At 42.6% G+C, this 26674-nt stretch overlaps 1 protein-coding gene and 1 non-coding gene across 6 annotated transcripts in view; both read right to left on the reverse strand.

The window, feature by feature from the left end:
* HDAC8 (histone deacetylase 8) overlaps nt 1–26674 on the reverse strand; it is a 240898-nt gene that overhangs the window by 26669 nt on the left and 187555 nt on the right. The window lies entirely within an intron of this gene.
* LOC129025601 (U2 spliceosomal RNA) lies at nt 20876–21066 on the reverse strand. The gene has a single exon (XR_008497341.1). It is a non-coding gene; the product is annotated as a U2 spliceosomal RNA (small nuclear RNA).

Here is a 26674-nt window from a genome sequence, read left to right on the forward strand (position 1 = left end):
TCGTGCAGCTGGTATGTGTGGAGTGGAGATTTGAACTCAGGTCATTCCAAAGATCAGCACTAGCTATGGTAGCCTATACACTACCCAGAAAAAGTGACTGTGGAGTAGTCTGCAAAGGGGGTATAGAGGATGGGAGGGAGGCAGAGAGTATGAAACATAAGGGGCACATTTCAGGTATTGAAGTGAATTAGATATGACTAGGGGGCACGGGACAAGGAGAAGAAGGACACAAGGCTGGGGAGGCAGGCATGCATTTCATGATGGGCCCTGCTAAGGCATTTGGCTTTATCCCCGACTACAAGGTCCATGAAGGCAGGACATTGTTTTGTTCCTTGCTGCATTGCCAGTTCCCAAAATAGTGTGTGCACCTAGTAGGCGGTAGATATTTGTGGGATAAGTGAGTGGAAGCTCGTGGGAGATACTGCAAGCTTTTTTTTTTTTTTTTTTTGGGATGGAGTCTCACTCTGTCGCCCAGGCTGGAGTGCAGTGTCGTGATCTCAACTCACTGCAGCTTCCACCTCCCGGGTTTAAGTGATTCTCCTGCCTCAGCCTCTCGAGTAACTGGGACTACAGGAGCACACCACTATGCCCAGCTAATTTTTGTATTTTCAGTAGAGACGGGGTTTCACCATGTTGGCCAGGATGGTCTTGATTGAACTCCTGACCTCAGGTGATCTGCCTGCCTTGGCCTCCCAGAGTGCTGGGATTAGAGGCATGAGCCACCATGCCCAGCCTTCTGCAAGCTTTTAAATGAGGGAATGAAGAGATCAGCTGTGCATTTTAGAGGGCTCAGCGGCTACAGCATGGAGAAGGTATTGGACTTTGAGGAGAAGAATGCAAGTAGGCACAGCAGTTAGAAGGCGGCTGCTGTAGCCCTGTGGAATGGTAATAGGGCTTGAACCAGGAGAGGGTGGAAGGAATAGAATGATAGAAAAACTTCAAAGATAGCATCAATAGGGTTAAACAGTAAATTGTATGTGGGGAATAAGGAAGAGGGGAATGGCAAGGATTTCTGGCTGCGTGGGAGGAGCATGAATGGGATGAAGGATACAAGCAGAGGAGAAGGTTCGGTGGTAGGGTGTACGTGTGTGAGAGGGGAGTTCAGTTAGGAGCATGTTGAGGGTCAGGATGCTGATGACAGAGTGGTCTCCTAGTTTAGGAGAGAGGTTGGGCCTACAACACAATGCATGTCATAGATTTAGGAGTTACCAGCAACACAAAATCAAGGAATTGGACAAGATTGCCATGGTTGCTGGAGGTGGGGGGAGCTTACTACAGAATAAGAAGAGGGGAGAGGCAAGGAAAGAATCATGGGGAGCAGCAATACTTCAGAGGTGGGCACAGGGAATGGAAACAGTTCTGGCGACAATTTGAAATCTTGCTGAGAGGGTAAAAAAGAGGGAGGCTGAAAGGTGTCTTCTGATTTGTCCATTGGAAAGAGACCTTTGCTGCAGCAAAGTCAGTGGAGGGTGGGCAGAGGCCTGATGGGAGTGAGGAGGCAGAGATGAGAGTGATGACGGGAATACAGTAGTCCTCACCTTATTCCCGTGGGATAGATTCTAAGACTCCCAGCGGATGCCTAAAACTGCAGATAGTACCGAGCCTGATTGCTGTCAATCAGAACAGGTTTCTGTTGTCTTCCACCCACAGATTTAATGCCTTTTCCTTCTTAACTAGGCATTTATCCTTTACTGTGGCTGTAACGTTTGCAGTTTGAGGCGCGAAAGCAAACCTAGCATAGAGCACAGATTTCTTTTCTTTCTTTCTTTTTTTTTTTTTAGATGGAGTCTCGCTCTTTTGCCCAGGCTGGAGTGCAGTGGCATGATCTCAGATCACTGCAACCTCCACCACCCAGGTTCAGGCGATTCTCCTGCCTCAGCCTCCCGAGTAGCTGGGATTACAGGCACGCACCACCACGTCTGGCTAATTTTTTTGTATTTTTAGTAGAGATAGGGTTTCACCATGTTGGTCAGGCTGGTCTCGCCTGGTCTCCAACTCCTGACCTTAAGTGATCCGCTCGCCTCAGCCTCCCAAATTGCTGGGATTACAGGTGTGAGCCACCATGCCCGGCTCTTCAGGATTTCATGGACAGATTTGTTCTTATTGTAGATCTTAGTAACCTCAGCATATGATTTTTTTCCCTCCTTAAGTTGAGAACTTTCACCTTTTCACTAAAGGAAGTACTTTATGGTTTCTCTTTGGCATATCCGAACTGCCTGCATCACTACTCTTGTGCTTTGGGGCCATTATTAAGCAAAATAAGGGTAACTTGAACACAAGCACTGTGATACTGTAACAGTTGGTCTGATAATCAAGACAGCTACTAAGTGACTAATGGTGGGTAGCATAGATGGCATGGATACTCTGGACAAAGGGATGATTCACATCCTGGGTGGGAGGGAGCAGGACAGTGTGAGATTTTATCATGCTGTTTGGAACAGCATGCAATTTAAAACTTGAGAATTGTTTATTTCTGGAATTTTCCATTTAATATTTTTGGACCACAGTTGACACAGCAGGTAACTGAAACTAAGAAAAGGGCGGTTAAGAAGGGGACTAGTGTATACCAGCAGTCCCCAGCCTTTTTGGCATCAGGAACCGGTTTTGTGGAAGATAATTTTTCCACAGACCAGGGAGGTGGGGATGGTTTCAGGATGAAACTGTTCCACCTCAGATCATTAGGCATTAGTTAGATTTTCATAAGGAGTGCGCAACCTAGATCCCTTGCACATGCAGTTCACAATAGGGTTCACATTCCTATGAGAATCTAATGCTGCTCCTGATCTGACAGGAGGTGGAGCTCAGATGGTAATGCTCACTTGCCTGCTGCTCACCTCTTGCTGTGTGGCCCGGTTCCTAACAGGCCACCAGCCCCGTGGCCCCAGAGGGGTTGGGGACCCCTGCTGTATACTGTTTTTTTTTTTTTTCTTTTTTTCCAGGAGTTTGATACAGGGGTAGGGCTGGGGTAGGTGGGTGTTTTAAGATGGGAGGATATTAAGTATGTTTATGGGCTGAGGGAAAAGAATCTATAGGATGGGAGTCAGGGGCAGCATAATAGGTATTTTGAGTTAGTTATGTCTGTATTTCTGGCCCACTAGACAGAGATCCACAAGGGAAGAATACTGTTTTTTTTTAAATCTTTATATTATCCACAGCTCCTAACATAAGGCCTGGAAAATAAAAGGTGCTCAATTCATGTTTGCTGAATGAATGAAATAAAATGATTGGGATTCTGAACAGATTCACATCCAGTAGGGCAAATTAGGTTCTTGAAGGATGGGGTGATTCTAGACAGGCAGGGATGGAGTGTGTGTCGGGGGATAGTTAGAGGAGGCAAGAGAATGCAGGACAAGTTTGGGGAAGAGCAAGCGCTGTTGGTGGGCTAATGTTGGAAAAAGAGAGCACAGGAAGCCTTGATTCCCATGTTAAGGAGACAGGACATGATGTGACAGGCAATGAGGCAGGGTCAGGACTGGAGCTGTGCCTTATGGGAACTGAGAGCAGCAAATGCAAAGCTGGGTGACTGACGTGGAGGCACCTGCAATAATACAAGGTGGGGGACAAAAAAGGCTTGAACCAGAGTGATTGCTGTGGGGATGGAGTGGATGGGAAAGAGATACTGTGATGGGGCTGACCGTGGTGGCTCTCTCCTGTAATCCTAGCACTTTGGGAGGCTGAGGCAGGTGGATCTCATGAGGCCAGGAGTTCGAGACCAGCCTGGCCAACATGGTGAACTCCCATCTCTACTAAAAATACAAAAATTAGCTGGGCATGGCGGTGCATGCCTGTAGTTCCAGCTACTTGGGAGGCTGAGGCATGAGAATCCTTGAACCCAGGAGGCAGAGGTTGCAGTGAGCCAAGATTGCACCACTGCACTCCAGCCAGGTGACAGAGTGGGACCCTGTCTCAAAAAAAAAAAAAAAAAAAAAAAAAAAGTCTGGGTGTGGTAGCTCACGCCTGTAATCCCATCACTTTAGGAGGGTGAGGCGGGCAGATCACGAGGTCAGGAGTTTAAGACCAGCCTGCCCAACGTGGTGAAACCCTGTCTCTACTAAAAATACAAAAATTAGCCAGGTGTAGTGCCGCACACCTGTAATCCCAGCTCCTAGGGAGGCTGAGGCAGAAGACTCTCTTGAACCCAGGAGGCGGAGGTTGCAGTGAGCTGAGATTGCACCACTGCATTCCAATCTGGGTGACAGAGCGAGATTCCGTCAAAAAAAAAAAAAAAAAAAAAAAAGGAAGAAAGAAAGAGCTTCTGTCCAAATCCCTTTCTATAAAAATCCAAGCAGCTCTCGCATTTTTTATTGTTAACTCACAGTCTACTTTTTCCTAAAATTTATACTTGCTTCTATCAGGGCAAGCCCAAGGTCAATGCCAATCTCTCTTGCAGACCCCTGAGGCTTTACTGTTTTTAGCTGGGGAAGTCATGCCTGTGACGGTAATGTGGGTTCTGGTCAGGAAGAGCATTTCTTGTCCTGAATCACTGTTTGAAAAGAACTCATCATAACCAGAATAACACGGCACCAGCACTTTGAACCATAACATGGTCTTGAACGATGCTTCTCAATCTTTCCTATATCACCAATTACTCCATCAAAGAACTTAGGCTCAACCATGATGGAAAAAAAAGCCCTCTTTTTTCCCAGAAAAACATTTCTGTTTACAGGAAATTCAGTGAATACATATGGCATTTATGGTACATTTTAAGGACATAAAATTGCAGTGATATTATTGGGAGTAGATTTTATTGCCATGGCTTTACAACACAGACAAACAAAAATAATAACTCCATTAGTTGTTGAATTGAACTGGCAGGAAGCAGCACATCAAAAGCGCTTGTGAGCAGGCAGGAGGATGGGGGATTGGGAGTGTCCAGAGCACAACCAAAAGGTCAGGGAGATACGGGCTATTGAAGATAAGACGCTACATGTGGAGGTGAAGATGGGGATGGAAAAAAAGTGAATTCTTAGTTGCTGGAATAGAAATCTGGTGTCCTGTCTAGACTACATCTGTATGCTACCTGTGGTACTCATTTTACCTCTGAACACAGAGTTGGCACTTAAGAACCGCTTGGTGGTGAGGCTTATACAGCAGTGCATGGTCATGCCAAAAATTGTTTGAGTGAATGAAGAGGGCATGGAAATAGTTTTATTTTTCAGATATTTTAATGGTATTTTACCTCTTGGTATAAAAAAGTTTATTAAGCAAAATAATCAGGTAAATCTGGGAAATGTTATCTTACTGGAACACTAATTATTATAATTATTATTATTATTTAGAGGCAAGATATTACTCTGTCACCCAGGCTGGTGTGCAGTGATGCAATCATAGCTCACTGTAACTTGAGCACTAATTATATTTAAGAAAGAATATGCTCAATATTAACATCTTATTTCATTAGCTAAAGTACTTAGAGGTTTTCGTGAACACATATATATAGCCCTTTTGCATGTCATCTAATTAGTAAGGTTCTTATGTTAGTCAATCCACAGTAGTGTGTATGTGCGTGTATATGTTTGCATGTGTGCACATGCGTGCATTGTACTAGGTGCTAAGCATCATTCTAGGCCCTGGGGGCAAGCTGAGTACCAAAAAAAAAAAAAAAAAAAAAGAATAAGGTCTGGTGACTGCTCTCAAGGAGATGACAATCAAATAGAGAGGGAAGATATAGCAAAAGCAGAGGAATAAATCCAAGCTAAAGTATGTGGTATTGGTTAGTGTACAATAAAATGCCCTCACATGTGGGGAGCACTGGACAAATTAGGTGACTTATCCAAGATCATAATCTTAACACTATGTAATACAGTTAAGAGATGTGAACTTGAACCAATGACTTTGAACTTCCCATTTTATAGGCTTCCACTACGTCATGAAGCAATACGCATAGCAGTTAAAGACTGAGATTTCTGGAGTCATATGGGATGAGCCCTACATCTTTGCTCTACCATTGATGTAGTTTGGATGTGTGTCCTCTCCAAATTTCACATTGAAATGTGATCCCCAATGTTGGAGGTGGGGCCTGGTGGGAGGTGTTTGGGTCATGGGTGCGGATCCTCATGAATGGCTTGGTGCTCTCCCCATGGTAATCAGTGCATTCTTGCTCTGAGAGTTCATGTCACATTTGTTGTTAAAAGAGTCAGGAACCTCCCCCGTCTCTCTCTTGCTTCCTCTCTGGCCATGTGACATGCTGGCTCTCCTTTGCCTTCCACCATGACTGAAAGTTTCCTGAGGCCTCGCCAGAAGATGTTGGTGTCATGCTTGTACAGCCTGCAAAACCGTGAGCCAATTAAGACTTTTTTCTTTATAGATTACCCAGCCTCAGGTATTCCTTTATAGCAATGCAGATGGACTAACACAACCATCTACTAGCTGTGTGACCTTAGGCAAGTGACTTAACTCTTCTGTACTTTGGTATTCTTGTTTGTAAAATGGGAATAATAATAGAACCTACCTTTTAGGATTGTTGTGACAATAAATGAGTGAATTCATGTAAAGAACTTAGAACAGTGTGCTTGGCTCATTATAAATGCTCAGTAAATATTATTAAATGCTGAATATTATCATTCTTTTTCTTGTGCTTTATCAACTGTACAAAGAAACAGAGCTCTGAATGTAATGGGCAGTAGTAAAATTGGATTTCTCTACAAATGTCCATTTAGACTGAATGAGGGTGAATTCTTAAGAGCTTACCCTGTATCCCAAAACCCTGAAGCCAGAAAGAGTGGCAGAGAGATCAAGAAGAGAAGGATTCCAAGTGAAAATGACTATTAAGAAACATGGAAAAGAGGAGGAGGGAATGAGAAACTTGAAGTGGTAGGAGAGAGAGGCACAGGACAGAGGTGACAGAAAGGAGTAGAAGAGATAAAAATGAGAAGGGGCTTAGATTGGGAAGGGGAAGAAGGAGGTCTAGAGGAGGAGACAGGAAAGACAAGGGCAGGGTGGCAGGGGTCTCCCTACAGGTCAGAATTTTCCTTCAGGGTATGGTTTCAAGGGTTTTAGGGAAGAGCCCTGGCCAAGACTAATACCTTACCCCATCACTGCTGATCCTCAAATTTCCATGATTAGAGAGAATTCCTTCTTCATACTGTGTGCAGAGCCAACTCTGGTTATACCATATGTCTCTGTTAATCAAATGAATATTTTGGAAACAAGCCTACACACGAAGGTTTTTTACATCAAATTTTCCTTAAGCCAAGGGTGGAGATGGAAGAAGGAAGGGTATAGGGATATTGCTCTACCTGGCTTGTTGCTGAACAAGTACTAAGATGACTTTGAAAACTGCTTCTACTGGAGGATTAATAAGAATTAATCCTTACACTACTCCAAACAACTGCCCTCTCTCCATCCCTTCACTTCTGAACTTCTTAAAATTTCTCTTTTCTTCAACACCTTGACCTCTTCATTTCTCAGACACTTCAACTCACTGCAACCCACACCTCCAATGAACTTTTTTTTTTTTTTCTTTTTGAGATGGAGTCTTACTCTGTCACCCATGCTGGAGTGCAATGGAGCAATCTTGGCTCACTACAACCTCCGCTTCCCAGGTTCAAGCGATTCTCCTGCCTCAGCCTCCCGAGTAGCTGGGATTACAGGCGTGCACCACCACACCCAGCTAAATTTTTTGTATTTTTAGCAGAGATGGGGTTTTACCATGTTGGCCAGGCTGGTCTTGAACTCCTGACCTCAGGTGATCCACCCGCCTTGGCCTCCCAAAGTGCTGGGATTACAGGCATGAGCCACCGTGCCCGGACTTGAACTGTTTTTTAGAAGAGAGATGGCAAAGAGATTTCAGCTTCTTGACAACTCGGATTGATTGGTAGTAGCTGCTTGGGGTACTGTGTTGAGAAAGATTCTGAGGCTGTGCCTTGGTTCAACAGGGAAGCAGGCCATGATCAATTTGTAATGTATCCATAGGAGTACATAAACCCTGGCAGGGTGGGGTCTGAGGGCACGTAGTCATATGTGCCCTACATTTGCTATTCCTGCTTTAGGACATCAAGAGTGACCTCCTAATTGCCCAACTAAGGTCTTCTTTTCAGTTATCACTCATCCTATTTGATCTCTCTCCAGCACATGTCATCACACTATCTTCTCTCTCATAACCACTGCTCTCCCTGTTCCTTCTCAGTCTCCTTCTCTGGATTCTCTTCTTTCATCTGTCTCTGAAATGTAGGTGCCCTCAGGTTATATCCTCAGCCTCTCTTCTCTCTCTTTGCAGGAGTTCGCGCCCTCTGTTGGTGTTGTCATCACGCCTACACGGAGATCCTACATCTCTGGGTCCTGTCAGTGTTTGTCACCAGCCTCTGACGTGCATTTATAATCACCTGCTGGACACTTCTACCTGGAAAATTTGAATTCTTGGTATTTTGCATAATGTGTTCCAAGTAGAGCTAATTATAAGTCCTTCCAAAGAGAATGCTCATCATCTTTTTTTTGTTTACTCAAAAAGTTCCACCATACAATAAGCTCTTCAAGAAAGATTTGTACTTATGACCCTGAATGGGTTAGTGTGTTTGTGCTTTGTTTAGAGGCATTGGATTTTGTGCGTTCAAAATACCTGAAATAATACCATCCTGAACATTCCTGATTTCATCAAAATACCCGAAATAATGGGTGATGGGTCCAGTAAAAGCCCAGACTTCACCACCATGCAATATATGCATATAAGAAGCCTGCACTTGTACCCTCTAAATATGTACAAAAAAGACCCCCGAAATAATATGGTTTAGGAGATCTCTATCTCTGTGATATTCCCATTGTTTGATGAGCAATTATTTTTTTTTCTCACTACTTGTAAGCAAAGAAAAATATATCTAACCGTGTGCAAGAAGATAGAAAGAGGCATAGAGTACTCCCAAGACTGGCATTATCTCTCGGGGACAGCCCGATAGAAAGCACTATGCTTTGGGTATTACAGGTTGAATATCCCTTTTCCGAAATACTTGGGACCAGAAGTATTTTGTATTTTGATTTTTTTTTCAGATTTTGGACTATTTGCATTATATGTACTAGTTGAGCATGCCTAATCCAAAAATCTGAAATCTGAAATGTTCCAGTGAGCATTTCCTTTGCACACCATGTTTATGCTCAAAAAGTTCTGGATTTTGGAGCGCTTTAGAGTTCAGATTTTCAAATTTGGGATGCTCAACCTATATTTGAAAACACTCACTGGTTATCTGCTGGGGCAGGATTCAGTATGGTAGGTGCTGGGGAGATGATAATGACACAGATATAATCTCTGGTCTTGAGGAGCTTACAGTCTAGTAGAGAATGCAGACAAGTACAGGAATAACTATAATGAGAAGAATGTCAGAGGTAAGTCATTTCTCAAGGGAAATTCTGAAGTGGGAATTCTTAATTCTGAGTACGGGGGCTGAGTAATGAATAAGGCTTCATGGAGGAGATGGGAGGCAATTGAACTGGCCTTGAAGGATGAGCAAGATTTAAGTAGGAAGGAAGAGAAGGTATGAAATGCACAAGAAGTGGAATAAGGACAATTAAGGTATACTGTAAACAAGTCATCAAAAATTAATTTGTAGAGAAAGAACAGAGTACCGGGTCAAAACCAGCACCAACACAGCTCTGTAAGCAACTTTCTTGTCTGCTTTGAATAAGGCATCTTTCTTTTGTGATGGACCACGATAGAATGATGGGCTTGGCAGAGAGGGGAAAAGCCATGGATGGAATTGCTACTCCGTCAGAGTAGGATTTATCTCTGATATATCCATCAGAGAGGTTACTTGGGGCAAACTGGAGTTGCACTTGCTCAGCACCTATTGATTCATTTATTCACTCATTCACATGATACCAATGTTTCTTGAGCACTCCTGTGTGCCAGGCTCTGGTCATGAAGAGATGCATGAGACTTGGCCCCTGCCCTCAAGGAGTGAATGGAGAGACAGTTATGGAAACGATCAATTATATTGCACTGTGGGAAGAACCATAATAGAGGTGCAGGCAAGGAGCTCCTGCAGTCCAGAGGGAAGACAAAGCAAAATCCTAGTCAGCCTCTAACTGACTTCCCTGTCTCCCCTCCCTTCCTGAGCTTTCCATCAGAAATTCAGATCTGATCATGTCATTCCCTTGCTTAAAAACCATGATCGGCTCCCCACTGACTGCAGGACTGAGTCCAAACTTGAAAGCAGGACATACAAAGGCCTTCACAGTCTGGCTCAGCTGACTTCTCCAGCCTTATCGCACACCACGACCTGGGCTACGGCCCCTAAACTGTAGCCACATTGACCTGAAGTGTCTCTCCCCGCTCCTCTTTATCTGGTCAATTCTTCTGTTTGCCTTGAGCCCTTGCTAAATGTTGCCTCTCTACTGCGCCGTTCCCAGCTCCCCCAGATGGAGTAAGTTCCTCCTCTGTGTTCCCACAGCTCACTGCCTCTTGATTCTATCACTTACACATTCTAGTGTAACTGTTTTTGTGCTTGTCTCCTCCACTGGGCAGGGTTCTCCTCAAGGGTGGGAACTGGGCCTTATTCTTTTCTTTGTCCCTAAGATTTGGTATGGGCCTGGCACATAGTAGGCGCTCCATACATCTTTGCTGAGTGAATGAATGACTGACATGTGGCCAGTCAGGCCTGGTCATTGTCAGCAGCTGGCATTACTTAACATGAGAGATGCATACAAAATGAAGGGCAGCCAGAGTAGCTGAAAAACAGGCGGCTCTAGTGACATCATGAAAAAAACAAACCAAAACTGGGGAAGGCTGAGACAACGCTTCCACTCACGCTTTAACAAATAACTCTCGCTTCTGAGCAGCTCCTTTTTGTCTGCTCTCCCATTCACTTTCCAAAACCTAGTCATTGAAATGATTCTAATTATTCATGGTCAGTGGCATATACAGGAAACACTTAGTTTACAAGCAATTAAAATACACTAAAATAGATTTATGTAGGTTGAACCTGATCCTGCTGGTAAGAAGGGAGTAAACGACATAGATCTTGGAGGGGTATTTGCTCTCCAAGGTTGCTCTTTGTCATTCTTTATCTACCTTACGCTAGTTTGGTGCTAACATGGCAAGCATCCAGAGGTATTTCTTAAGGCAAGGGTACTGTGAACATAGCGGGGAGCCTGTTCCACAGTTATAGACTTGGTGCTTCCCGGCAGCCAGCTGTCCTGTAAATGTGTGAGTGCCACCTCTGCCCAGGCCCACATGGCGCAGGGGAAAGGCTGGCTCAGCAGCAGGCAGCACGGAGTAGTAGGAAAGGTCCCCAGCACTGCGATCAGGGGCCTGGTTTCCACCAACACTTAATTCTTCAAGGCTCTGTTGCCACGTTGGTCAAATGGGGCATGAGTTCCCACCCCACCAACCTTAAAGGGTTGTCTATGAGGATCACAGGAAGAAATTTTGTGAAAAGGTCTGAGGCTAGATAAATGAAGGGGGTTTCATTTTCATTACAAAAACTCTAACTTATGGCTGTTGGGCCCCTCCAAGGCTCTAGATGTGGCTAATGCTCACCAACAGATTAGCAAAGGCACACTTAGGCTTGTCCCCTAATAGTTTATTTAAGAGTCCACAGAAGGATGATTTATCACCTTGCCACACTCAAACCAACAGCATTTTAATGCCCCTCTAATGAAGAGAGCAGTCGCAGCTAAACAAACACGCCATTCAGTTGACAACAGACATGGGCAGCAAATGCCTAGCCCATGGAGTTCAGGTGTCCTCAAAGATTTTGTGCCATCCTTTCTCACAGCAGGCTCTGCTCCCTTGAGTTTGACTCTAGGGAAAAAAAAGGCCTCCTTTTGCTGCTCCACGAAACCTAGAATAACATATAGCTAAGCCATTCAATGGGCCAGTGTGATTGGCACAAAATATAGAATGAACAAAATGAAATGGCATATTTCAGCATAAGCTTTTGAGCTAAATTCAGAGCTACCGCAAAAAGGCCAAAAGGCTGGCACAAAAGCAGGGCAGGGAAGCAAAGGTCATGGAAAACCAGTCAACCAGAGTGATGTTCCACCTTGAGGTCTGACCTTAAATTATTAAGGCCATGAGATACATTAATGGAAACTCGTTTCCTCTTTATCTGCAAAAGGATCCTGGGTTCCTTCACGCTCTGTCACACCTCCCTGCCTTTCCGTTCACCATTCCCTTTGCAGAGAATGCCCAGCCCTCCCTTCTCAGCCTAGACCATTCCTACTCAGCTTGCAAGACCCAGCTCAAATGTAACCTCTTTGAGGTCTTTGCTGACTTGCCAAAGTCAGAGTTCCTCATTCCCTCCCCTGTGTTTCCACAAGGTTTTTTTTTTTTTTTTTGAGACGGAGTCTCACTCTATCACCAGGCTGGAGTGCAGTGGCACGATCTCAGCTCACTGCAACCTCTGACTCCCTGGCTGAAGCAATTCTTCTGCCTCAGCCTCCCGAGTAGCTGGGATTACAGGCACGCACCACCACACCCAGCTAATTTTTGTATTTTTAGTAGAGACGGGGTTTCACCATTTTGGCCAGGATGGTCTCGATCTCCTGACCTCATGATCTGCCTGCCTCGGCCTCCCAAAGTGCTGGGATTACAGGCATGAGCCACCACGCCTGGCCATCCACAAGGCCTTTTACAGCCCTCTGGCCTACTCTGGCATCTTTGTTTACATGCTGTCCTTCCCCATTGGGCCGTGAGTGCAACTCTTAGGAGCAAGAAGTACATGGCACAAAGACACTTTCTTAGCACAACGCAGGGCACAAAGATGGCCCTCACTCAAGGCTGGCTGAATAAATGAGCATTTGAGCAAACATGCACTGAACTCACTTGTTGGGTCTGCACAGGACCCAGAGGAAAGGCTCATTAGGCAATGATTTGATATGTTACACATGCTTCTTCAACACTGGTTTATCTGATTCGTGACGACCTTGGTGCTGGCAAGCCGCAAGAAGTCTGCTGGCAGAGGCAGCCTGACAATGTACCAGTGAGGCAAGGTGTAGGGTGACCTCGTCCAGGCTCTCAGTTTGGTTCTCACAGCACGAAAACACGAGTTGGAAAAGTACTGCTCCCCGCCCCCACACCCCTCAACTCTCCTGTGCTTGCTTCTCAGGAAGTTGCCCAGCAGCACAGATAGCATCGTTTAGTACATTTGAAAACTGAAAATGCAACCACTACCAGAGAGGAATGCCTAACTCATGGAGCCTGACCTGGCCAGGGCTCCCACAGAAGCTCTGGCTCAGCATCATAGCTTCTAGTTCTTTTTCCGGTTCTGCTAATGATGAACCCGATGACTTTGGACATATCAGCTCATTTCACATTCCCTATCATCATATAGGGAGAATAATGAAGATGTTGCATGGATTGGATCAATGAGAAGCTTGACTGAGATCCTGGTGGACAGGGGAAGCAGTGGTTGATGCTGGCAGAGCCTGCAGGGTTTTGTTGTTTTGTTGTTTCTGTTGTTTGTTAAGTGCAAATCACTCTGCCTTAAGCCCAGGTGTGCAGTCCATGGAGCAGAAGGGCAGACAGGCAGGCAGGCAGGCACCTCCGAACTGGGCTGCAGCAGAGCCAGCGCAGGTGGCAATGTACAGGACTGAACGGGACAGGATGGGATCCTCAGATGCAGGCTGGCCAACAGCTGGTCTCCTGCTCCCCAGTAGGGACCAGGAGCAACAAGCTCTAATGGCTGTGCCTACTGGAGCAATTTAGTATTGAAATAAAATAAAACTCATGGCAAAGTCAATCTGACACATCTTTAATGATACACATAATGATTATTGTGCTGTACTGTAATTAGGCATAATGATAAGCAGCTCCTAAGAATGACTGTAATTACGATGACATTTACACAGCTGAACCAAATATTTCTGAGGTCAGCTAGGATGGAGGTGGGGATTAGGGGTGGTTGGACAGGAGGCAGACCAAAAACTTGGTTGCAAGGCATTTCTCTGGTTCTCCTTGTCTCCCCACTCCACCGCAAGGTGACAGTCCCTCCACCCCTTATTGGGGAACAGAAAAAAGATCTGATGAGGAACCTGGGGCCTGAATGGCTAGCTCCTTTCTCCAGCCAGGGAGAGGCTATCCTGAAGCTCCTAGGGCTAGGGAATCTGGGATGTCCAGAGGGGCTTCAAGCTGATTAGTCCCCACTTTTCCATAAGGCCTGAAATTTTATCAAGTAGCCTTAAACCTAACAAGTATATGTCTAATGTATGGGCCTTCTTTGGAGGCTGATTTGAACAAATCCATGTAAGGGATATTTTGGGGACAACTGGGTAAAATTTAACAGAGATTGGTATTAGCTGATGTATTAGGGTTCTCCAGAGAAACAGAACTACATGGTTTTTTGAGACGAAGTTTCATTCTGTCGCTCAGGCTGGAGTGCAGTGGCACGATCTCGGTTCACTGCAACCTCCACCTCCCAGGTTGAAGCCATTCTCCTGCCTCAGCCTCCTGACTAGCTGGGACTACAGGCGTGCGGCACCACGCCTGGCTAATTTTTGTATTTTTAGAAGAGATGGGGTTTCACCATGTTGGCCTGGCTGGTCTCGAATTCCTGACCTCATGATCCACCTGCCTTGGGCTCCTAAAGTGCTGGGATTACAGGTGTGAGCCACCGTGCCTGGCCAAGGGGGAGTTTATTAAGTATTAACTCACATGATCACAAGGTCCCACAATAGGCTGTCTGCAGGCTGAGGAGCAAGGAGAGCCAGTCCGAGTTCCAAAACTGAAAAACCTGGAGTCTGATGTTCGAGGGCAGGAAGCATCCAGCATGAGAGAAATAAGTTGGCTGGGAGGCTAGGCCAGTCTCTGCTTTCACATTTTTCTGCCTGCTTATATTCTAGCTGCGCTGGCAGCTGATTAGATTGTGTCCACCCAGATTAAGGGTGGGTCTGCCTTTCCTAGCCCACTGACTCATATTAATCTCCTTTGGCAACACCCTCACAGACATGCCCAAGATCAATACTTTGTATGCTTCAATCCAATCAAGTTGACACTCAGTATTAACCACCACAGATGATAAGGGATTATTAATTTTGTTGAGTTTGATAATGGTATTGTGTTTATGTTAAGAAAAGGTCCTTATCTGTTTGAGATACATACTAAAATATTTATAGGCCATCAGCTATGAAATAGTATGATACCTGGGATCAGCTTTAAAATTCTTCAGAAAAAAAATGGGGGATAGAAGAAATAGGAATGGTAATATTGGCAATTGTTGAAGCTGGGTGATGGGTACATGGGGGTTCATTATACTCTTCTCTCTGCTTTATTTATGTTTGAAAGTTCCCGTAATGAAAAGTTAAAAAAGTAATATACCCTAGACTACTCTGGAAGTGAGTCATACATTAGTGAAAATTAGTTTGAGCATGCTAACAACATCTAGTAGACTTGGACAGCTACCAGGAATGAGATTTTGGATGGGCAGGGCCAGGAAGGAGGGCAGATGTATGTTGGAACATGAGCCACTTTTGGGAACTAGGAAGTCCTGGATGCAGTGGAGAAATATTTGTGAGGGATGGGGAATTTTGAATGGTCAGACAACGGTCTGAAAGTTCTAGGAGAGAAAGCAGGAAGTGAAAGAAGAGAGGAGACAGAGTGCAAGAGGCACTCATGTTCATGTATTAGGTCTCTCTCCAAGCCTATAAGTTCCTGGAAGTTGGGTCCTGTATCTTAATCATCTCTGTCTTCCCTAGAGCTCTCAGGACATTAGTTTATTGATTTTATTTCACTCATTCATTTATTTAAGAATACTTATTGAGTGCCTATGAATGCAGGCAATCCAAACGTGTATATGTAGTAGTCAAAGGAGATATAGCAGTGAACAAAACAAAGTCTCTGCCTTCAGGGAGCTCACATTTTAGTGGGAGGGGACAGATAGTAAATAAACAAGCATGTACATGTCAGATGGTGATAAGTGCTGCAGAGAAAAATAAAGTAGGGTAAGGGGTTGGGGAATGCTGGGTAGTTAGTTGCTCAGGACCAAACTTGAATGGCACTTGGACCCTCAGGAGCTTTTTCAGGTCCCCTCTGCCACCTGGATTTTGGTCATGTTGGACTCTGTGCCGTTTGTTCCCTGGGTTTCACCAAGGGCTCCTGGGCCTTTCAGTCTATATATATATATGCATACTTTAACCTAATCTTGACTTATTTCTCCCTTCCTACACCCGACTAATCCACATTCCTTTTTGGGAACATTCTCCAGGTACCACTTCCTCCAGGAAGTGTTCACAGGTCCTTCCTTCCTCCTACCTCCACACTATTCCCTGCTTGGGTCTTCTCTGCTTCCATAGCACTCTTACATAATCTCTACTACAGCACTTATCACTGTGGATTATAGTTGTCTTCCCGACTAGACATTGAGCTCTTTCAGGATAGAGAGTATGTCTTTTTTATCTCTATATAGCACAGGGCCTAGAACACAGTAGGGATCCTGTACATGCTTGATAAATACATGAATGAATGGATGGATGAAAGAATGAATATGTTCTCTAGCAGAATATCAGAGACTTGGGAAGCATCCTCACCCTAAATCAAACACTGAGGAAGTAGAGTTGTTAGTATGTGCTTAGATACCAAAAGGAGAAAGGAGATCTGTATCCTTGGATATGTTTTAAACTCTATGATAATGATGATGATGATGATAATTGACATTCAACATTTATTGCATAGACTTATGAGCACAACTGCCTGGGTTTTAATTTTAGCTGTACCATTTGCTAGCTGTGTAATTTTGGGCAAGTTACATAATTTTTCTGTACCTTAGTTTCCTCATCTGGAAAATGAGGATGATAGTAATACTATGTATTAAATAAAATAAAGTTCTGCAAAGCACTTAGAATAGTACCTGTAATACAGTAAATACTGTATAAGGATTTGCTATTGTTTATTATGATGAGTCAGCAACTGTGTTAAATCCTTTAGTTATTCATTCATGTATATTGAGAGCCTGCCAGTTCTAGGCCCTGGAGATAGAGTGCCTTCATGGAGCTTATATTTGACCTAACTCCACCCTCACACAATACAAAGGAGATACTATACATATCCCCAACATATAAAAAAGAAAAGTGAGGCTTAAAGCTATTAAGTGACTTGTCCAAGGTCATAGAGCTCATAAGTTGAAAATTAGGATTCTAACTGTGGTCTGTGTGACTCCAAAAATCATTGCTTTAGACCAGGAGTTGACAAACTATGGCTCATGAGCCAAATCTGTCCCTTTGCCTTTTTTTTTCCTTGAGATATAATTTACCCTTTTAGAGTGCATTGTTTAGTATATTCACAAGTAGCATATTTACAAAGGTGTGCAACCACTAGCTAATTCCAGAACATTTTCATCACCCATGAAGGAAACCTCACATCCATTGAGCATTCACTTCTTGTTCCCCTATGCCCTGGCAACCAGGAATCTACTTTCTGTCTTTATGGATTTTCATATTCTGGACATTTCATACAAATGGAATAATGGAATATGTGGCCTTTTATGTCTTTCTTTCACTTAGCATAATGTTTTCAAAGTTCATCCATATGGTAGTATGTATCAGTAATTTGTTCTTTTTATGGCTGAATTCCATTGTATAGATACACATTTTGCTTATCCATTTATCAGTTGATGGACATTTGGGTTGATTCCAAGTTTTGGCTATTATGAATAGTGCTGCTATGAAAATCTGTGTACACATTCTTGTGTGAACATATGTGGTTATATATCTAGGAATAGAATTTCTGGGTCATTTGGTAACTCTATTTAACTTTTTAGGGAACTGCCGTGCTGTTTTCCAAAGTGACTGCACCATTTTATATTTCCACCAGCAATGTATGAGGGTTCCAATTTCTCTGCATTGTTGTCAACATTTGCTATTATCCATCTTTTTGATTATTGTCATCTTAGTAGGAGTGAGGTGATATTTCATAGTGGTTTGGGATTTGCATTTCCCTAATGACTAATGATGTCAGGCATTTCCTCATATATTTATTGACCAGTTGTATATCTTCTTTGGAGAAATGTCTATGTGTATCCTTTGCCCATATTAAAACTGGGTTATTTTGCTATTATTATTTAGAGGTGGGGTTTCACTCTGTCACCCAGGCTGGAGTGCAGTGGTACAATCATAGCTCACTGCAGCCTCAAACTGCTGGGCTCAAGCAATCCTCCCGCCTCAGCCTCCCAAGTAACTAAAACTGCAGGTGCACACCAACATGCCCACCTAATTTTTTAAAGAAGTTTTTGTAGAGATGGGGGTCTTGCTATGTTGCCCAGGCTGGTCTTGAACTCCTGGGCTCAAGTGATCCTCCTGCCTTGGCCTCCCGAAGCACTGGGATTACAGGCATGAGCCACTGCACCTGGCCTGCTAGGTGAGTACTAAGGGTTTTAAAAATGTATTCTGAGGCTGGGTGCCATGTCTCATGCCTGCAATCCCAGCACTTTGGGAGGATGAGGCAGGCGGATCACTTGAGGTCAGGAGTTCAAGACCAACCTGGGCAACATGGTGAAGCCCCATCTCTACAAAAAATACAAAAATTAGCCTGGTGCAGTAGCACACGCCTGTAGTCCCAACTACTTAGGAGACTGAGGCAGGAGAATCGCTTGAGCCCGGGAGGCGGAGGTTGCAGTGAGCCGAGATCACGTCATTGTACTACAGCCTGGGTGATGGGAATGAAACCCTGTCTCAAAAAAAAAAAAAAATGTATTCTGGATACAAGTCCTTTATATATGATTTGCAAATATTTTGATTCACAAATTTTTTTTTCCCCATTCTGTGAGTTGTCTTTTACTTTCTTTTCTTTTCTTTTTCTTTTTTTTTTTTTTTTTGGAGACAGGGTCTCACTTTGTCACTGGGCTGGAGGGGAGTGGTGTGATCACAGTTTGTTGCAGCCTTGACCTCCTGGGCTCAAACAGTTCCCATCCCACCCTCTCCACCTACTGCCTCCCAAGTAGCTGGGACCACAGGCATGCACCATCACACTAAGCTAATTTTTAAATTTTTTGTAGAGATGGGGGTCCCATTAAGTTGCCCAGGTTGGTCTCAATTGAACTCCTGGGCTCAAGTGATCCTCCTGCCTTGGCCTCCCAAAGTGCTGGGATTACAGGCATGAGCCACTGTGCCCAGCCTGTTGTGATTTCTTTATCTGGTTTTGGTATAAAGGTAGAACTGGCTTCATAGTTGGGAAGTTTTATTTGTCAGGATTCTCCAGAGAAAGAGAACAAATAGGATATCTCTCTCTCTCTCTCACTCTCTAGAAATATATGTAAAAATAAATTTCTAGATGAATAAATCTATCATTTATCTACATAAAATAGATTTATTGTGAGGAACTGGCTCATGCAATTATGGAGGCTGAGAAGACTTTTGACCTGCCATCTGCAAACTGGAGTCCAAGGACAGCTGGTTGTATAGCTCTAGTCTGAGTCTGAAGGCTTGAGAACCAGGAGAAATGATGGTGTAAGTTCTAGTCCAAGTCCAAAGGCCTGAGAACCAGAGGGCTGATGGTGTAAATCCCAGTCCTAGGGCAGGAGAAAACTGAAATCTTAGCTCAAGCAGTCATTGAGAGACGGGAGGGGAGGAGTGGGGAGGGAAGGAAAGGGAGGGAAGAGAAGGGAAGGGAAGAAGAGAGAGAGATAATTCTTCCTGCACCTTTTGTTCTATTCAGGCCCTCAACAGATTGGATGATGCCAACCCATACTAAGAAGGAAAATCTTCTTGATTTAGTCTACTAATCCAAATGGTAATCTCTTCTGGAAACACCCTCACACATACAACCAGAAATAATGTTTAGCCAGGTATCTGAGCATTTTTGTGGCCCAATAAAGTTGACAAATAAAATCAACCATTATTGGTATCAATCAGTAGAATTAACTAGTGAAGCCATATGTGCCTGGGGTTTTCTTTATGGGAATTCAAAAAATTATTAATTCAATCTCTTTTACTTGGTTTAGGTCTATTCAGATATTCCATTCCATTTTTTCTTGTTAGTTTTGGTATTGTGTGTCTTCCTAGGAATATTTTCATTACATCTAGGTTATAAAATTTGTTGGCATACAGTTGCTCATAGTATTCCTTTATGCTCTTTTTTTTTTGAGACGAGGTCTCACCATGTTGGCCAGGCTAGTCTCGAACTCCTGGGCTCAAGTGATCCTCACGCCTTGGCCCCCCAAAGTTCTGGGATCACAGGCGTGAGACGCTGTGCCTGGCTCTTTATACTCCTTTTTATTTCTCTAAGGTGGGTAGTAATATCTCCACTGTCATTCCTGATTTTCATAATTTGAGACATTTTTTTCTTAAATCTACCTAAAGTTTTGTAATTTTGCTGAGCTTTGCAAAGAACCAACTTTCGATTTCACCAAATTTCTCTATTGTTTTTCTATTCTTTATTTCAGTTCTTCTTGCTCTAATTTTTATTTTTAATTTATTTAGTTTTTTGAGACAGAGTCTCGCTCGCCCAGAGCTGGAGTGCAGTGGCACAATCTTGGATCACTGCAACCTCCATCTCCCAGGTTCAAGTGAGTCTCCTGCCTCAGCCTCCTGAGTAGCTGGGACTACAGGAGCACGCCACCATGACTGGCTGATTTTTGTATTTTTAGCAGAGACAGGGTTTCACCATGTTGGCCAGGCTGGTCTCGAACTCCTGACTTCAGGTGATCCACCCGCCTTGGCCTCCCAAAGTGCTGGGATTACAGGTGTGAGCCACCACGCCCCACCTCATTTTTATTATTTCTTTTCCTCTGCTTGCTTTGGGTTTAGTTTGCTCTTCTCTATTTTCTTAAGATGAAAGATTAAGTTATTAATTTGTAATCTTTCTTATTTTTAAGCAGACCTTTGCAGTTACAAATTTCCCTCTGAGTACTGCATTCATTGCACTCCATAAGTTTTGGCATGTTTTGTTTTTGTTTTCATTCATCTCGGAGTATTTTCTAAGTTTCTTTGTGATTTCTTTTAATTTTTTTTTTATTGGGAGGGGTGCACCATTTCTGGAGGTACTGCAATACCAGGTTGATGCATGGAGTGGAGGAAACTAGTCCTTATTCCATCTCCCTGCTCCAAAAATCCATTTAATGTATTGTCCTTAGATAGAGGATGTATCAGATATTAAACTGATAAGGACAGATACTACACTTGAACTTAGCCAAAAGGCCATGAAGCAACGTGATTTCTTCTTCATCCTATTTGTATTAGGAGTGTGCTGTTTAATTTCCACATATTTATGAATTACCCAAATCTCCTTCATTTATTGATTTCTAATTTCATTCCTTTCCATCTAATTTAATTCCAAAGTACTTTGTATGATTTCAATCCTTTTAAATTTACTGAGACTTCTTTTGTAATTTAACTTATGTTCTGTCTTAGAAAATGTTCCACGTGCACTTGAAAAGAATGTATATTCTGCTCTAGTTGGTTTATCACGTTGTTCAAATCTATTTCCTTGTTGATCTTCTCTCTAGCTGTTCTATTTATTATTGAAAATGGGGTATTGACATCTCCAAGTATTATTGTTAAATTTCTTATTTCTCTTTTTCATTTCTTTAGTTTTTGTTGCATATGTTTTGGTGCTCTGTTGTTAGGTGACATATATTTATAATTTTGTCTATTAGTATAGCCACACCAGCTCTCTTTTTGTTACCATATGCATGCTATATCTTTTGCCATCCTTTTACTTCCAACCTATGTGTGCCTTTGAATTTAAAGTATTTCTTTTATGAACAACATATAGTTGAATTATGTTTTTAAAATCCATTTGACCAATCTCTAATTTTTAATTGGAGTGCTTAATCATTTACATTTAATATAATTACTGATAAGGCATAGTCTATGTATGCCACATTGCTACTTGTTCTCCATGTCTTAGGCTTTTTTGTTGCTCGATTCCTCCATTACTGCATTCTATTAAATAGATATCTTCCACTGTACCATTTTAATTTTCTTGTTAGTTTACATATATAAAAATGTATTATATACATGTATAAATATGTGTATATATATGTATGTGTGTATATATATATGTATATGTATATTTATTTTCTTAGTGGTTGCCTGAGTATTATAATTAACATCTTAACTTTTAACAATACAGTTTGGATTAATATCAACTTAATTTCAACAGTATATGTTATGGTTTGGATATGGTTTGTTCATCCCCACCAAAACTCATTTAAAACTTGATCCACAATGTGGCAATGTTGGGAGGTGGGCCTAGTTGGAGTTGTTTGGGTCATGAGAGAAGATTCCTCATGAATGGCTTGGTGCCGTTCTCATGGTAGTGAGTTCTCACTCTGGCAAAACTGGATTAGTTCTTGCAGAAATGGATTAGTTCCTGCAAGAGTGGGTTGTTATAAAGCCCCTCAGATTGTGCCTCTTTGCATGTGCCTTCTTACTCTTTGATCTTTTGCCATGTTGTGACACAGGACAAAAGCCCTTATCAGAGGCCAAGTTAATGCCAGCACTGTGCTTCTTGAACTTCCTAGCTTCCAGAACCATGAGCTAAATAAACCTCTTATTTATAAGTTACCCAGCCTGAGGTATTCTGTTATAGCAACACAAAATGGCCTAAGTACATAGTTTGTTCCCATATAGCTCCATTTTCATGCCTCTCCTTTGTGTTGTTATTGTCACACAAATTATATCTTCATACATTGTGCACTTATCAAAGTGAATTTATTGCTTTATGCAGCTGTGTTTTAAATCATATATAGAAGAAAAGAGTTCCAAAGAAAAATATATTTGTACTTTGATATTTACTTATGTAGTGACCCTTACTGGTGGTCTTTATTTCTTTATGTGGATTCAAGTTGCTGTTTAGTGTCCTTTCACTTCAGCCTGAAGGATTCCCTTCAGTATTTTTTTTTTTTTTTTGAGATCAGTCTTGTCGCCAAGGCTGGAGTGCAATGGCGCAATATTGGATCATTGCAACCTCCGCCTCCAGGGTTCAAGCAATTCTCCTGCCTGAGCCTCCCGAGTAGCTGGGATTACAGGCACCCACTACCACGCCTGGCTAATTTTTGTATTTTTAGTAGAGAGAGGGTTTCGCCATGTTGGCCAGGCTGGTTTTGAACTCCTGACCTCAGGTGATCCACCCGCCTCGGCCTCCCAAAATGTTGTGATTACAGGCGTGAGCCACTATGCCCGGCCATCATTTAGTTATTTTTAATATAATTTCTATTTATTGATATTTATTGATATTGGTGAGACATGTCATACATTCCTTTAAATTTTGGTACATATTTAAAATAACTAATTTAAAGTCTTTGTCTAGTAATTGCAGTGTTTGGATGTCCTCAGTGACAGTTTATGTTGATTGATATTTTTTCCTATGTATTCACCATTTCTTGTTTCTTTGCATATCTTACAACTTTTGTTAAAAATTGAACGTTTAAAATTATATAATGCAGTAACTCTGGAAAACAAATTCTCCCTCTCCCCAGAGTTTTGTTGTTGTTGCTGCTGGTGTTTATTTGTTTAGTGGTTTTTTTTTTTTATTTTTGATTTTTTTTTTGAGACAGAGTCTCACTCTGTCACCCAGGCTGGAGTGCAGTGGCGTGATCTCGGCTCACCACAACCTCCACTTTCTGGGTTCAAGAGATTCTCCTGCCTCAGCCTCCCAAGTAGCTAGGATTACAGGCATGCGCCATAACGCCTGGCTAATTTTCTTTTGTATTTTCAGTAGAGACGAGGTTTCGCCACGTTGGCTAGGCTGGTCTCGAACTCCTGACCTCAAGTGATCCACCTGCCTCGGCCTCTCAAAGTGCTGGGATTACAACCATGAGCCACCACACCTGGCCTGTTTAGTGGCTTTTCTAAATTAATTCTGCAAAGTCTGGATTCTTTGTCATGTGGGGTCACAGAAGTCTCTGCTTGGTTAGGTTAGTCATCAGCTAATGATTGTACAGAGATTTGCTTAAATTCATGGAGCCAGTACGTCTCCCAGTCTTTACCAAGATGCTCTGTGTGTGTGTTAGGGGGAACTTTGCCTTAGCACTTCACTTGTACAGAGCTTGAAGTTCAGCCATAGGTGAGAACTTTGGCCTTTCTTAGGTGTTTTCTGAGCATGTGCAAAGCCTTGGGAATGCCTATCATCCTATGCATATGCACAGCCTTTTAGATTCCCAGGTATTTGTTGGAGGTTTTCTAAGCCCCATATGGACATCTCATTCCCCAGCATTTACTTTTAAGCTTTTTGGTTAGCTTAATGTTCACCGCAACTGTTATCTATTACCATAGGCAGCTGTAAAGTTAATCATTTGTCTCTAATTATTTTTGACAAATACCCCAAGGAAAAAGTTTTTCACACTGAGCACACTCTTGAATCATGCCTAATAAAAAAAGCCTTGCAAGTGGGGTCTTTCAAGGAACCACTAGACAGGCCAAATATTAATTGTTCAGAAATGAGGCTTGGAAGGAGCTCCAACATTCTAGTCCATATTCTGTTCCCTCTGGTGGCTGCCAGGCTGCTGGTTTTCACCATGATTGTAGACTGTTGGTTTTCAAGGCTACCATTAGTAGAAATGGTTTTTGTAAGTAAAGTTTTATTGGAGCACAACCAATACTCATTCATTTACATACTGTCTATGGCTGCTTTTGTGTACAACAGCAGAATTGAGTAGTTGGGATAGAAATCACATGGTCTGAAAAGCATAAAATATTTATGACCCAGCCCTTTATTCTAAAAGTTTGCTACTCCTACTCTAGACCAGTGCTGTTTAGTAGAAATATAATGTGAGCCACATATACAATTAAAAATGTTCTGAGTAGCCACAATAAAAATTAAAAAAAACAAGTGAAATTATTTTTAAGAATGTTTTATTTAACCTAACATATTCAAAATGTTATCAATTTGACATATAACCAATATAAAATTACTAATAAGATATTTCACATTTTCTTCTTACTAAGTCTTTAAAATCTGGTGTGTACTGAACATTTACAGCACATCTCAATTTGGACTAGCCACATTTCAAATGCTTACTAATCACTAGTGGCTACTGGTTACCATATTGGATAGCATAGCTCTAGATTCTTGGTGCTCAAAATGTGGTACCTGGTTTGGCAACATTATACCACGCAGGAGCTTGCAAGAATGGCACAATCTCAAGCTTCAGCCTGGAGGAACTGAATCAGAATTTGCATTTAACAAGCCCTAGGTAATTCATATGCATATTAAACTTTGAGAAGTAGAGCTCTATACCATTTTGCTATACTACCTGTCTTTGGGATAAAGACCCAGTATACACAAGGCATTATTCTAATATAAAATATAACCCTCTGGTTGTCATTCTATCATAGATCTTGGTGGAATTGTTTGAAAATGAATTAACCAAGATGACAGTGTGCTAGGTGCTGTGCTAGGCACTGTGGGGTTTGCTGAGTTGAAGAGGACATGGTGTCTTCTTTCAGGGAACTCACAACTGCCCAAGGATGCCTGGAGAATAATACTCTGCATACGAAATCCAATCTTCTGCACTAAAATCCTCTAAACAACTTTTCCATCTCAAATGTAAATGTGGCAACCAGGCACTGGATTGCTCAAGCAGGCATTCAACTCAAGAGGTTCATGGGACAGAAACAAAACAGTTTCACTCCATTTGAAATTGGCTCACGGCAATGGTCTGAAGCAAACACTCAAGCTTTAGGATATGAACTCAATGGGTCATTCTGAAAGGGTAGCAACCCTGTGTTTGTATAACAGGAAAGTTATAACATTCATCATGCTCAGATTCAGGAACTGTGCACTCAAGTCAAGAGAAATCTGACAGTCTGATTTCCAGGTTCCAGTGACTTGGAATAGAAATTCCTATTTAAAGCAAAGAAAATAAGAAATGAGGAAGTGCCAGTCCTTGTTTCTCTGTGTAGGTGTTGACAAGCTATTAAATCATTAGGCTGTCCCTTGCCAGAAGCAACAGAATAAATCTTGGAAGTTGACAAATGGTCAGCAGCTCTGTGTGTGCCTGCACACTCAGAAGCACACACAAAGGGCACACTGTTTCCCTTGGTTTATCTCCTGGCTGTGTAAATATTTCATGTGACATTTGGATTGGATTCTGAGCTAGTTTCCCACCAAGCTGATGGTTTTTTAATCTGCTTTCATCAGCCTACAATAAACTGTCTAACCTGTCTGCACAGTGCAGTGTACTCTGCCCACTGGCAAACAGAACAAATGGAACCAGGAGATCCCGACATACTTTTCTCAGATGTCTGAAGACGAGGAATTGCACCCAAGCTCTGCCCAAGCCAGAAACACAAGCTATGAGGCACTTGCCTCATCCTGTTATACCAGCACCCATGAGCCCTTCCTAGACTAGACCAGTGCCACCAGGAGGTCACAACACATAACTTGGGCCTGCCATCCTATTAAGACAGATCTTTGGCTCAGCACAAATATGCCACTGCCAAAGATGAGGGTGGCTGTAATCTCATTCACTCTAGGTTGTATTCATGCTGGCTTCCTTTCAGTTTCAGATGAGTTCCCTCAGTTGTCCAAATGTAGGAAATGCTGTGATAACCCAAACCACAAATTACTGGCTCAGAAAGCTCCTATGCGGTAATAAAAATAAAGGAAGTACTGATACATGCTGCAACATGGATGACCCTTTAAAACATTCGGTTAAATGAAAGAAGCCAGTGATAAAAGACCACATATTGCAGGATTCCATTCATATGAAATGTTCGGAATAGCAAATCTATAGAGACAGAAAGTAGATTGGTTGTTTCCAGGGGGTGGGGGGAGAGGAGATCGATTGCTAGTGAGCATGGGATTTCTTTT

This window comes from Pongo pygmaeus, chromosome X, assembly GCF_028885625.2.
Source record: "Pongo pygmaeus isolate AG05252 chromosome X, NHGRI_mPonPyg2-v2.0_pri, whole genome shotgun sequence".
Lineage (NCBI taxonomy): Eukaryota > Metazoa > Chordata > Mammalia > Primates > Hominidae > Pongo > Pongo pygmaeus.